Raw genomic sequence first — 14,138 nt, 5'->3', positions numbered from 1 at the left:
ACTATACATAAAAAGCCCTAAAGATTCCACCCCAAAACTACTAGAACTGATATCAGAATACAGCAAAGTTGCAGGATACAAAATGAACACACAGAAATCTGTTTCTTTCCTATACACTAACAATGAACCAATAGAAAGAGAAATCAGGAAAACAACTCCATTCACAATTGCATCAAAAAAAATAAAATACCTAGGTATAAACCTAACCAAAGAAGCGAAAGACATACTCTGAAAACTACAAGTCACTCTTAAGAGAAATTAAAGGGGACACTAACAGATGGAAACTCATCCCATGCTCATGGCTAGGAAGAATTAATATCGTCAAAATGGCCATCCTGCTCAAAGCAATATACAGATTTGATGCAACCCCTATGAAACCACAAGCAACATTCTTCAATAAACTGGAACAAATAATTCAAAAATTCATATGGAAACACCAAAGACCCCAAATAGCCAAAGCAATCCTGAGAAAGAAGAATGAAGTAGGGGGTATCTCACTCCCCAACTTCAAGCTCTACTATAAAGCCATAGTAATGAAGATAATTTGGTACTGTCACAAGAACAGAGCCACAGACCAATGGAACAGAATAGAGAATACAGACATTAACCCAGACATATATGGTCAATTAATATTTGATAAAGGAGCCATGGACATACAATGGCGAAATGACAGTCTCTTCAACAGATGGTGCTGGCAAAACTGGACAGCTACATGTAGGAGAATGAAACTGGACCATTCCCTAACCCCATATACAAAAGTAAACTCAAAATGGATCAAAGACCTGTATGTAAGTCATGAAACCATTAAACTCTTGGGAAAAAACATAGGCAAAAACCTCTTAGACATAAACATGTGTGACCTCTTCTTGAATATATCTCCCCGGGCAAGGAAAACAACAGCAAAAATGAACAAGTGGGACTATATTAAGCTGAAAAGCTTCTGTACAGCAAAAGACACCATCAATAGAACAAAAAGGAACCCTACAGTATGGGAGAATATATGTGAAAATGACAGATCCAATAAAGGCTTGACGTCCAGAATATATACAGAGCTCACAAGCCTCAACAAACAAAAAACAAATAACCCAATTAAAAAATGGGCAGAGGAACTGAACAGACAGTTCTCTAAAAAAGAAATACAGATGGCCAACAGACACATGAAAAGATGCTCCACATCACTAATTATCAGAGAAATGTAAATTAAAACTACAATGAGGTATCACCTCACACCAGTAAGGATCGCTGTCATTCAAAAGACAAACAACAACAAATGTTAACGAGGCTGTGGAGAAAGGGGAACCCTCCTACACTGCTGGTGGGAATGTAAATTAGTTCAACCATTGTGAAAGCAGTATGGAGGTTCATCAAAATGCTCAAAACAGACTTACCATTTGACCCAGGAATTCCACTCCTAGGAATTTTCCCTAAGAATGCAGCAATCAAGTTTGAGAAAGACAGATGCACCCCTATGTTTATTGCAGCACTATTTACAATAGCCAAGAACTGGACGCAACCTAAATGTTCATCGATAGATGAATGGATAAAGAAGATGTGGTATATAAACACAATGGAATACTACTCGGCCATAAGAAAAGGGCAAATCCTACCATTTGCAGCAACATGGATGGAGCCGGAGGGTATTATGCTCAGCGAAATAAGCCAAGTGGAGAAAGAGAAATACCAAATGATTTCACTCATCTGTGGAGTATAAGAACAAAGGAAAAACTGAAGGAACAAAACAGCAGCAGAATCACAGAATTCAAGAATGGACTAACAGGTACCAAAGGGAAAGGGACTGGGGAGGATGGGTGGGAAGGGAGAGATAAGAGGAGGGGAGAAGAAGGGGAGAAGAAGGGGGTATTAAGATTAGCATGCATGTGGGGAGGGAGAAGGGGAGGGCTGTAAAACATAGAGAAGACAAGTAGTGACTCTACAACACTTCGCTATGCTGATGGACAGTGACTGTAAAGGGATTTATAGGGGGGACCTGGTATAGGGAGAGCCTAGTAAACATAATATTCATCATGTAAGTTTAGATTAATGATAACAAAAAAAAAGCAGTTACTGTGTGGTGACCTCCAATGAGTTCTACACAATGGTATAAAGGGCATATAAAAGTGTAGGCAAACGGTTTGTTTGTGCTTATACAGAGATCAAAGACTAATTTGGCTACCCCGAAAATGAACTAAGATAGGATATGAAAAAGAGCTTCCAACATAAGCACTATCTGGAAGAGTCATGCCAGAAGATGATCATCAAAAAACTCCAACAAAGATCCACGCACTGCTACAGGTGTAGATGCACTCATCCCACTGGTTCCTGGACTTGCCATGGGAATGAAGAAGGAGATATCTAAGCTGGCCTGTGCATACAGTAAAACAGCAAATTTGACTGGATCTACACTGTTGGAACTCAACCAAGAATTATAAGTGCAAATTGTAGCACTCCAAAATTTTACAACTACAGACTATCTACTGTTAAAAGAACATACGGGATGTGAACAGTTCCCAGGAATGGGTTGTTTTAATTTGTCTGATTTCTCTCAGACTGTTCAAGTTCAGTTGGACAATATCCACCATATCATAGATAAATTTTCACAAATGCCTAAGGTGCCTAACTGGTTTTCTTGGTTTCACTGGAGATGGCTGGTAATTATAGGTATGCTTTGTTTATGTAACTGTATTCCTATTATGTTAATGTGTGTGTGCAATTTAATTAGTAGTTTAAAACCTATACATGCTGAAGTTACTCTACAAGAAGATATGTCAAAGAAATAATCAATCTTCCCATGTTTTCTTCTGCCTGCTACCTCTATAGCTTTTCTTCCTTCCTAATTACAACCCCTAAATAGAATCGTGCCTCATATCGAATTTACCATGTATCACAATTCTTCCAAGTGGTAAAGATACCTCAAGTCAAATGCTGGGCATAGAAGCCACAGGGCATAAATCTGCAAAGAAGTAAAAAGCTAACCTTTTCAAAGAATATTGCTTCTCTCTCACTTACCAATTTTACATTTCCCTGTATGGCCCTGGAAGATGACTGGTTAACCAGGGATGGGTAAGATTCCTCAAAGGAGGAACAACCTAAGACAGGCACAGTCGCAGGGGGGCCATCAGGTGAGAAATTGGGGATCAACAGAGGTGAGGCTTAGAACCTTCCCCCCCCCCCGTTCTGAGAGAAATCTGCTGCATCCGTGGATGTTTTGTTGCACTTGTCCAGCTTGGATTAACACATAGTCTACAGGCACACATCTGATCATCTACACTTGCTCTCTTACAACACTAAACTGTGTTTTCTACCTTTATCTTTCATCTACCTACCACTTCAGCATTTTATTAAAAATAATATTAATAAAGAGAGAAATGTGGTATCCACATATAAATCAAGTACAAAAATCAAACGAATATTCATATTTGTACTGACTGTCTATATTTCATAATGCATCATCAAAACCGAAAGTTTCTGTGATGACTGCCCTTATACTATTCACCATGTAACTTATTCACTATATAAGAATTTGTTCTCCATGTAAAAACTTGTTCGTTATGCTTCAGAAGATTGGAGACTGATGAAAATTAGGCTTGGGGTGAATTAATGATTATACATTGAGCACTGAGTCCCCTATACAGAATTTTATTGTTGTTAACAACCATTTGATCAATAAACAGGAGAGATGCTCTCACAAAAAAAAAAAAAAAAAAGTACACACTTCCAATTGTAAGGTAAATATATAACCGGGATGTCATGTATAGCATAAGGAATATAGTCAAAATATTGTAACAACTTGGTATGGTGATAGCTGGTACATAGAATTATCATGTATGTAAATGTTCAATCACTGTGTTGTACACCTGAAACTAATGTAATACTGTGTGTCAACTACCCTTCAATAAAAAAAAAAAAAATAGACTTACCGTTTGTCCCAGGAATTCCAATCCTAGGAGTTTACTCTAAGAATGCAGCACTCAAGTTTGAAAAAGACAGATGCACCCCTATGTTTATCGCAGCACTATTTACAATAGCCAAGAATTGGAAGCAACCTAAGTGTCCATCAGTAGATGAAAGGATAAAGAAGATGTGGTACATATGCACATTTGAATATTATTCAGCCATAAGAAGAAAACAAATCCTACCATTTGCAGCAACATGGATAGAGCTAGAGGGTATTATGCTCAGTGAAATAAGCCAAGAGGAGAAAGAGAAATACCAAATGATTTCACTCATCTGTGGAGTATAAGAACAAAGGAAAAACTGAAGGAACAAAACAGCAGCAGAATCACAGAACCCAAGAATGGACTAAAAGTTGCCAAAGGGAAAGGGACTGGGGAGGATGGGTGGGTAGGGAGGGATAAGGGGGGGAAAGAAAGGGGGTATTATGATTAGCATGCATAATGTGGGCGGTGGGAGAAAGGGGAGGGCTGTGCAACACAGAAAAGACAAGTAGTGATTCTATAACATTTTGCTATACTGATGGACAGTGACTGTAATGGGGTTTGTGGGGGAACTTGGTATAGGGGAGAGCCTAGCAAACATAATATTCTTCATGTAATTGTAGATTAATGATAACAAAAAGAAAAGAGAAAGAAAAGGGGGATTTCTTCCTAATAGGATAAAACTAACTGCAAATCAATGATTAATGCATGCTTCACATATCCTTAATTTTGATCTTTTAAAGGGTGTCAGATGATCAGCTATGGAAGTACATTTTTCTGATAATATTCCTTTCTCTTAAAAAAAAAGCGGTTCCTGTATGGTGATCTCCAATAGGTTCTTCACAGTGGTATAAAGCTCATATCAAAGTGTGGGCAAAGGGTTTGTTTGTATTAATACAGAGGTCAAAGCCTAATTTGGTTACCGAGAAAACGAATTAAGATACGATATGAAGAACTTCCAACATCAACATCCTCTGGAAGAGTCGTTCCAGAAGATAATCATCAAAAAACTTCAACAAAGATACTGACACTGTTGCAGTTGTAGCTGCATTCATCCCACCAGTTCCTGGACTTGCCATTGGAATGAAGAAGGAGATATCTAAGCTGGCCTGTGAATACAGTAAAACAACAGATTTGACTGGATCTATACTATTGGAACTCAACCAAGAATTAGGAGAAGTGCAAGTTGCAGTGCTCCAAAATCGTTGACTATAGACTATCTACTGTTAAAAGAACATATGGGATGTGAACAGTTCCTAGGAATGTGTTGTTTTAATTTGTCTGATTTTTGTCAAACTATTTAAATTCAGTTAGACAATATCCATCATATCATTGATAAGTTTTCACAAAAGCCTAGGGTATCTAACTGGTTTTAGTGGTTTCACTGGATATGGCTGGTAATTGTAGGTCTGCTTTTGTTATGTAGCTGTATTCCTTTTATGTTAATGTGTATATGCAATTTAATTAGTAGTTTAAAACCTAGACATGCTTATGTTACTCTACAAGAAGATATGTCAAAGAAATAATCAATCTTCCCATGTTTTCTTCCATCTGCTACTTCTATAGCTTTTCTTATTCCTTCCTAATTACAACCCTTTAGTATAATTTGTGCCTCATATCAAAAATTACCAAGTATCATAATTCTTCCAAGTGGTAAAGATACCTCAAGACAAATGCTGGGCATAGAAGCCACAGGGCATAAATCTGCAAAGAAGTAAAAAGCTAACCTTTTCAAAGAATATTGCTTCTCTCTCACTTACCAATTTTACATTTCCCTGTGTGGCCCCGGAAGATGACTGGTTAGCCAGAGACGGGTAAGATTCCTCAAGGGAGGAACAACCTAAGACAGGCACAATCGCAGGGGGGCCATCAGGTGAGAATTTGGGGATCAACAGAGGTGAGGCTTACAACCTCACCCCCCCTGTTTTGAGAGAAATCTTCTGCATCCGTGGATGTTTTGTTGCCCTTATCTAGCTTGGATTAATACTTTGTCTGTAGGCACACACCTGATCATCTACATTTGCCCTCTTACAGCACTAAATTATGTTTTCTACCTTTATCTTGCATCTACCTACCACTTCAGCATTTTATTAAAATAATAATAATAATAATAATAATAATAATAATAATAATAATAATAAGGGAGAAATGTGGGACTCACATGTAAATTAAGTATAAAAATCGAACAAATAATCAAAAAAAATCCTCTGTGCTATTCCTATTGATTCCACCTAGCCACCACTGATTTTTTTTTTACTGACTCCATATTTTCATCTTTTCCAGAATATCAGATAGTTGTAATAATACAGTACATATGTAACCTTTTCAGATTGGCTTCTCTCACACAGTAGTACCCATCTAAGTGTTGTCCATGTCCTTTCATTCCTTGACAGCTCATTTCCTTTTAGCCCTGAATAATATTCCATTATCTGGATGTACCTCTGTTTATTTACCCCATCAAGTTTTTTAACAGAGGAATGACATGATCTGCTTGTGGTTTTAACAGAATCACTCCATTGCTCTGTTGATAGAGTGCAAGGGCAAATCTGGGACACATTATCCAATCCAGGCAGGAGGTGGTGGTGGGCGGACCAGAGTGGGTGTAGTGGGGTGATATAAATGGTAGTAGTCTTGCTTTTTTTGAGGGTTAAGCTAACACAATTTGATAATTAATTAGAATTGAGATGTTAGACTGTTCAATTGAATTTTTTCCCTAACATTTACTGCTTCCTCCAAGGTAGTTTAGGGATTTTTTGCAACTGAAACTGTTGACCCTTTAGTTTTCCTTTTAATAATAAAAACTGATATCTTTTCATACAAAGTAGATATATTCTTTAGGCTCTATCCACGATCCTTGCTAAAACGGCTCTATATTCTATTATCTGACATTTTCATATTTGCTACAGGAAATGTTCTAATTCTTACCCATATATGAGTAGGAAAGAATGAGGAGCAGAGGGAAATTTGTTGGGATTCGAGGCGTGGTCTTCCACCAGATTTCTTACTGACCCATTGTAGCTGACCCTCTCCTTTGCCACTTCCCTCTCACAGGCTGGAGCTAGAACTCCAACCTCTAGTGCCCAGTCTAAGTTAGCCTCAGAAAGGGTGGGCACAGTCAGAAAAGTCAGTTAAGGTGACTTTTTCAAATGAACACCTTTTAAGGTGTTAATTTTCCCAAATTATTATTTCAGGGAATTAAACTTGATATATTTCTGTTTCACTGACTCTATGTTGTCAAAAGTGAATTTAATGCCTCTGGTCAGCTCTGGGAAAAATAGCATTTTGTTTACAGAGGGAAATCAGGGAATGCAGACTGTCACTATTGGAGGAAACCCCCGGGCTCTCCAGCATAGATCCTCTCTTACAGGCTCCATTTCTTTGCTTAGTCTCTGCAGCTCATGGTAAAGCCGGGCCTTCTCGCTCTAGTTCTGGTGACTTTCCAGGACTAAGATGCACAGACAAACTCAGAGGGAGTTCTGCGCAGCCAGACATGGGAAAAGAGAACTAGATCATTTTTTCCATCTTAAAAAAATAAATGTACTACCACATTCTGGCTTCTGTAACAGAACTCCCTTATGCCATGAAAATGGACAGTCTTATATAATGTATTGCTAGCATGAAACACAAGGCCCTTACAACTAAATGAGCTGCAATCTTTGTTAAAATGCATGCATGTATGATTATCTGCCTGTATTGAAAACTTAACAAAACAAAACAGTGAGTTCTAACACCTTTCCTTTTCTGGACACACGAAAGAGTAAAATTCAAATACATTTTGTCTAGAATAAGTCACCATTTTATTGAATTTTACTTCCAAACAAAACCAGGGTGGATCTTAACTACTTTTTACTATATTTAACTGGAATTCCCTACAAGATTTTTTAAATTGTATTTTTAAACTATGTAATCCAAAAGATTTTGTGGGGGAAGTTAAGCAAAAACACAGATTGATGTCCATTTCCTCTCATTTTCCATGTGTTTCCTTTGGTTAAATAATTACTCTAAAAATATAAAATGTTCCATGTGATAGGAAAACTCTCTGGAAGCCTGCACATTGTTTATGCTCAGTTACTTCACCAACAGATTTATAGTAGAGGCTTCTGAGTTGATAAATTCTGCCTCAACCCAAACTATGTCAGACTATAATTTGATTGTAAAATGAAACATCACAAAAGTGAATTAAGAAACATTTTTAGTTAGCAAACATTAGTTTCAACCATGATGGACATGAGTAACCAACTCATTTGACCTCTGTGTGTTTCCACAGGAAGTGTCCTTGGCAGTGGATGTCCATTTTTCACAGCAGATACTTTCTCAAGCATTGTCTTGCAAGACAGGGTTGTTTAAATGCCTGTTACTTCAATGGATGAACAACAGAGCAGAATAAAAAAAACAGTGACCTGTCAAAATCATTTCATCTTACTCATTTGCAGTATGTCACATTTACTAGTTTCCAGAGTTCAGTTTGTAAATCATACTGATAGTAACTGCTGCTATCAGAAGTTTGTTATAGTCAAGAGAATGATTCACAGAACTACATAGCAGCTTTGACTATGGAATTGCAGTTATTGTAGATGTAACTGAATGTAGATCTGATCTATAAAAGTAATATCTTTACCCAAATATATCAATAGAAACAGCATATACAACATCCTTAAAAAGCAAAGCTCTAATTAGCATGTTGACTTAGTTACATCCTACCAGGTTACAAGCTCACAACATATTGAAGATGTTTCTTACGTATGCAGTTGGGAGAACCTCTGTGATGCCAGGTTTCATTAAATTCCATTGGGTGGTACCATAGGCATCATCTAGGACTGTACCACTGACCCCCAGGTCTGCTGGAGTCGTGTCCTTACCACCTAGAAAATTGAGACTAAAGAGCTGAAAACTGTCTTTTGCCTAAATGAGGGGTTTCATCTTGTCTTGTTTAATAGTCATGTATTGATTCACTCATTTCAAAGCATTTACTGAGAACTTCTTAAGAGCCAATTGTCGTGACAGGCCTAGGAACAGAAATATATTTACTGCACAGAGGTTAATTACAGCCTTGTAATAAAAGATGGGGGAAGGAGGAAGTAAAGGAGGGAGGGAGAAGTTTAGAGAAAGAGATGTAATGCCCTGCCATAACACGCAGGGGAGAAAATATCTTTGTTGATCCCATTTATTTTATAGGTGATAATGAAGTAAAAGGGAAAAAGATGAGTAATTTCAATTCATTCATTTAATGGAGACATCAAGCTAAGGATAATCTGCTATGTGCCTGCCTTTTAAAAAGTGTATCTTAGAGTCATTTCTTCATATTTTACATATTTTAATTTACTTTGCATTTTCTAAAAAACGTGTACTTTCAAACTAGATTTTTTGTTCTTAGAGAAAGCGAATTAAATAACTGTTATATAATGACAATGATGATAATGTTTGTATGCTGACCAGTAAACAAAGCTGTGTCTACCTTTTCTCAGTCTGTCCTCATAGTGACCTTATATGTAGATATGATGATGTCTCCAAGACAAAGAAAGTGGGTCTCAGAGGGCTAAAGACTTGGGAATTCTAAATAAAAACCCATCTGTTGACTCCAAATTCAGGTTGGGAATGACTGCATGGCATTCCACAGTGTGTAGCACTCTGTCTATGAAAATACTGAGTCCTCACAGTGGCCTAGAATTCCAGATTTTAGAGCCAGCAGTGGGTGACCTTAGACTCATTTAACATGACCTCTTCCAGTAACTACACACTCACTTATTTAAGTTAGAAACTTAAAGCTCTTTCCCTTGTTTTGCTCTCCTCCACATTATCTATCACGAATCTTGCTAATTTGAACTACAGAATATTTTCCAATCTGTATATATCTTCATAGGGCATTGCCTTCATCAAAGGCAACACAAGCATCCCCAGTCTGAACTCCTCTTGCAGCCATTTAATGTTCTCCTCAATTCCTCTCCTCCCCCACCCTCACTCTGCCATTCAGACTGGACACTGGTCTCTGGGCAAGAATCAATGTCACCCAGGAGCTGTTAAGAAATGCAGAATCTCAGACCTCACTTCAGACATTGCAGACCTAGAATCTACATTATTGCATCTCTAGGAGAGACCTCTGTACAACAGCAGGGTGATTTTAAACATATATTATGGCAGTTTGCTAGGAGTGGGGCTGGGGTGGGGGGCAGGTGGTTACAACCCCTGCACTTACTGAAACTGGTTAAGAATAAACCAGTGTGAGAAACAGTAGGTCTGCAGTGCCACCAGAAGTCTTTGAACCAGCAGACTCAATTTAACCTTTTATTCAAAATATGAGTTCTTCCCCTCATAAAATTACCTTTTGAGGCACACACTTTTCCTAAGGGGAAACTAACCAGAATATATGCAGCTCTATCCTTAATTGCTCTTCCTTCATGAGCTTTACTTCCTCTTATTTTTTAATTTTTATCATCATTATTAAAGTGTGGGACCTCATTGTCAGCACAACTGGTAGAAGCTTTTCCACAATCTTCCTGACACTGTCATTTCACTGGCTTCTTTATTCACACTGTTGAAAGAATGAACATCACTCTACAGTTACTACATCTTCCCTCTGATTTCTCTGTCTCTCTGTAAATCCTCATTGCTCTTTTGGCTGAATGTTTATATAACTCATTTTCTTTCCAATAATTACCCTTGTTCCCTTTCCAACCTGACTTCCATGGAGTCCTTCTCTGATTCCTCTTCTATTTTTAAAAGTATTTAGATCAGTACACTCCCCCACTTCAGACCCTTCCATTGCACTATGCTGTGTTGATATTTCAAACATTTTTACCCATATCATAATCTTTGCAGGAAATCACCCTGGTCTCCTCTCTAGCATTTAGGTTGGTTTGTTTGTCTCTGCATTGCTCTCTTCTCTCACTACTCTCTAAGAACAAATTTTCCTCTTCATATTTCTGCTTACACATCACCTCCTTAGAGAGAGCTCCCCTCTCACTGTTATCTTTTCTCATAGCCCCTAAAAGTATCACAATATGTAAACATCTCTTATCATGCATGGATTTTTTCAACTTGTTTGCATTAGTAACATAGTCCATTCCTGTTTTGTTCACTATTGTATATTGCCACATAGGTTATGATAGATCGATCTAGCTTTCATCTATCTAATCTGTCTCTCTATATAACCTGTTTATGTATCTAGCCCCTATTTATCATCTATCTATTTTTCCATCTATCTATTCTTCTCTTGCCAATGGGTTTCAGCCCCTGGCAAGTTCACTATGGATTCAATGTGACCAAAAAAATGACAGTAGAATGTTCTTGGGCTGAAAGGGTTATACCCAACTATATTTCCATGTTGGCAGGTCAGTCACTAAAATCTCATTCACTTGGAGCAAGTCTGCATGCAGCAAGCCGGTCTCTGCCTCCAGGCCTCTCTGCCTGCATAGCCATCCTCTGGGCCTCTCTGCCTGCACAGCCGTGCATGCTCTGTCCTTAATGCTGCCACCACTCCAATCTCTGCTCTGCTCTCTTGTAACCTTGCAGCCCTGCCACTGTGTCACCTAGATCATTGCCCACACGTGTGTAGTGAGCTAGCCAACCAGGGCCAGGTGAGAATCCTGGCCACAGGAACCTTCATTTTATCCACAATTATCTATCGATTTTTTTCTATGGAATGGATCCAGTCCACTGCCCTCATTTGACAGATGAGAAAACTGAAGCCCATAGGGTTAGTTGACTTGATAAAGGCCACAGTTTGTGAGTTAGCAGAACCAGATTTTATGCATCTTGATGCAGTATGCTTTTCATTACATCTCTACTTCATATATATAGATTCAGCAATGTAAGGCGTAGCCATGCTAATTGGAAATAACTTGGGAGATGTAAACTTTAATCACATAGCTCAACTCACTGTTCTGTAGGAACACTGGGCAATGAAGTCCACTGGTGACATCAAAGCCAACAGTGTGAAAATCGCTGTTTTTCATTGACTGAAGCCAGTAAGACTAAAATAACAAAGAAGGAACACTTTGCACTCACTCACAAATACACTCCAACAAAGTTGGTGTAGGTGAAAGGAATACTGGTAAGTCAAAATATAACTCACTGGCCACCACATCTGCTTCCTCCTGCTGGGGAATATCTTCTTTCAGGCTCAGTGGGCCCATTTCCCAGCAAGTCAGGAGATCTAGTGTCATACCGTGTCAGTCTCAATTGGCCTTCTGGGGTGATGGGCATGGATGTGGTGTAGCTGGGAATGTGCCTCATCCTCCACATGCAAGAGAGGCAAATCCAATATAGCAGAAAAATGGGGCTGAAGGGAAAACTCATCTAAGAACAAAAAACAAAATCAATTTTTTTTAAATGTCAGACTGTGGGATGCACTTAATCTTACTTAGACATTGGGTATCAAGTTAAGAAACTTTTATTTGTCCTAATTTCATAGATGGGTGTGGATTAAATGAGAGTTCCTATGTCCAGGATTCTCACCTGGCCCTGGTTGACTAGCTCACTGCACACCTGTGGGCAATGCATGGTTGTTGACTCTACATAAACAGCTCCACCCAGTGCTCTGGGTGCAACACGGTGGCAGGGCTGCAAGGCTGCAGGAGAGCAGAGCAGAGGCTGGAGTAATGGCAGAACCAAGGACAGAGGCCCAGAGGATGGCTGTGTGGGTAGAGAGGCTCAGAGGCAGAGACCAGCTTGCTGCATGCAGACTGGCTCTGAGTGGATGGGATTTTAGTGACTGATCTGCACCATGGAAATAAAGTTGGGTATAACCCTTTCATCCCAAGAACATTCTACTGTCATTTCTTTGGTCACACTGAATCCATAGTGAACTTGCCCGGGGCTGAAACCCATTGGCAAGACAATGGGTCAGATCAACATATGTACATTTCTCCAAGAACAAACAACAACAGCAAAAAATCAAATGGAATAAGAGGAGCACTGTGCTCAGCTATTATAATGCCAACACCACCACTAAATCTAATCTTCGAAACAAAGAAAATATTTCTCATAAAGGGACCTAGTTTATAATTTTGAAAGCTAACATTGGACAATGAAGACAGTATTTGAAGGCATTTAGCAAAAGGAGGTAAAAGGTCACTATAAAACCAGTTACATCGCTAACCTGATTCACCCAGGACATCTCTGTTCTTTCTGTCTAGTGCTGTGATTTGGGAGTGGGGTGGAGTCTGACTTGGCCTTCTGCGGGCACAGCAGTTACATGGTGGCAGCTGTGAGAGTCAGTGCATTATAGTTGAAAGCAGGGAAGCTGGAAATCACATCAATTGCATATAGAGCACCTCTGTTTATTTTCTACTGCTGAAGACATTATGTACCACTGAATTAAGCAACCACCCTTTCTCTAAACAGAAAGCATATGTGATAGGCATGTCCTCTACAGCCGTGGTAATATCTGCTGTGTAAAGGGATTGGTCATTAACAAACTGAACAGATTCCGGGGTTGCACCTGCAGTGAGCAGGTGTCTTGCCAATGGGTTTCAGCCCCAGGCAAGTTGACTATGGATTCAATGTGACCAAAGAAATTGACAGCAAAACGTTCTTGGTGTGAAAGGGTTATACCCAACTTTATTCTCACAGTGGCAGGTCAGTCACTAGAATCCCATTCACTTAGAGTGAATCTGCATGCAGCAAGCCTGTCTCTGCCCCTGGGCCCATCTGCCGCACAGCCATCCTCTGGGCCTGTGTCCTCAGCACTGTCACCACTCCAGCCTCTGCTCTGCTCTCCTGCCACTGTGTCACGCACCCAGAGCACTGGGCAGAGCTCTTTTTTATAGAGTCAACAGCCATGTATTGCCCACAGGTGTGCAGTGAGCTAGTCAACCAGGGCCAGGTGAGAATCTTGGCCACAGGAACTAATTTTATCCACAGCAGGCCATGTAAAGAGGGTTAATTGTGGAGTTAACAGAATGATAAACTTGGCTATCTTCAGCAGCTGCAGGTAGCATTGCAGCAAAATCATTCACATGTGCAAGTAATTTAGGGGATGCATCCACCTAGGCTCTTTAAGAGCTAGTAATAGAGAGCACGTAATAGCACCTGTGATATAAATAGCCTTTTAATTACAATGCCAAAAAGCACTCCTTCCTGCTACAGGGGGCAAAGCATTCATAGTTGGCCAGTATGTGATTTCTGAGGAATTAAAACAGACTAGGAAGACCTATTGCTGCCAAGTATGCTCTTCTTATGATAAAGCCAAATGAGGGTTAATTT

The 14,138-nt window shown here is 39.2% G+C and overlaps 1 long non-coding RNA gene across 1 annotated transcript in view; it reads left to right on the top strand.

Annotated features, from left to right (window-relative positions):
• LOC140845098 (uncharacterized) overlaps positions 1 to 8,251 on the top strand; it is a 137,030-nt gene extending 128,779 nt beyond the window's left edge. The window contains exon 5 of the long non-coding RNA XR_012123783.1: positions 8,203 to 8,251. This is a non-coding gene — a long non-coding RNA (uncharacterized lncRNA). The remainder of the gene's footprint in view (positions 1 to 8,202) is intronic.
• The last annotated feature ends 5,887 nt before the right edge of the window (positions 8,252 to 14,138 follow it).

This window comes from Manis javanica, chromosome 2 (assembly GCF_040802235.1).
Source record: "Manis javanica isolate MJ-LG chromosome 2, MJ_LKY, whole genome shotgun sequence".
Taxonomy (NCBI): domain Eukaryota; kingdom Metazoa; phylum Chordata; class Mammalia; order Pholidota; family Manidae; genus Manis; species Manis javanica.
Note: the sequence above shows the minus strand (reverse complement) of the source record. Positions and strands in the feature narration are given on the sequence as shown.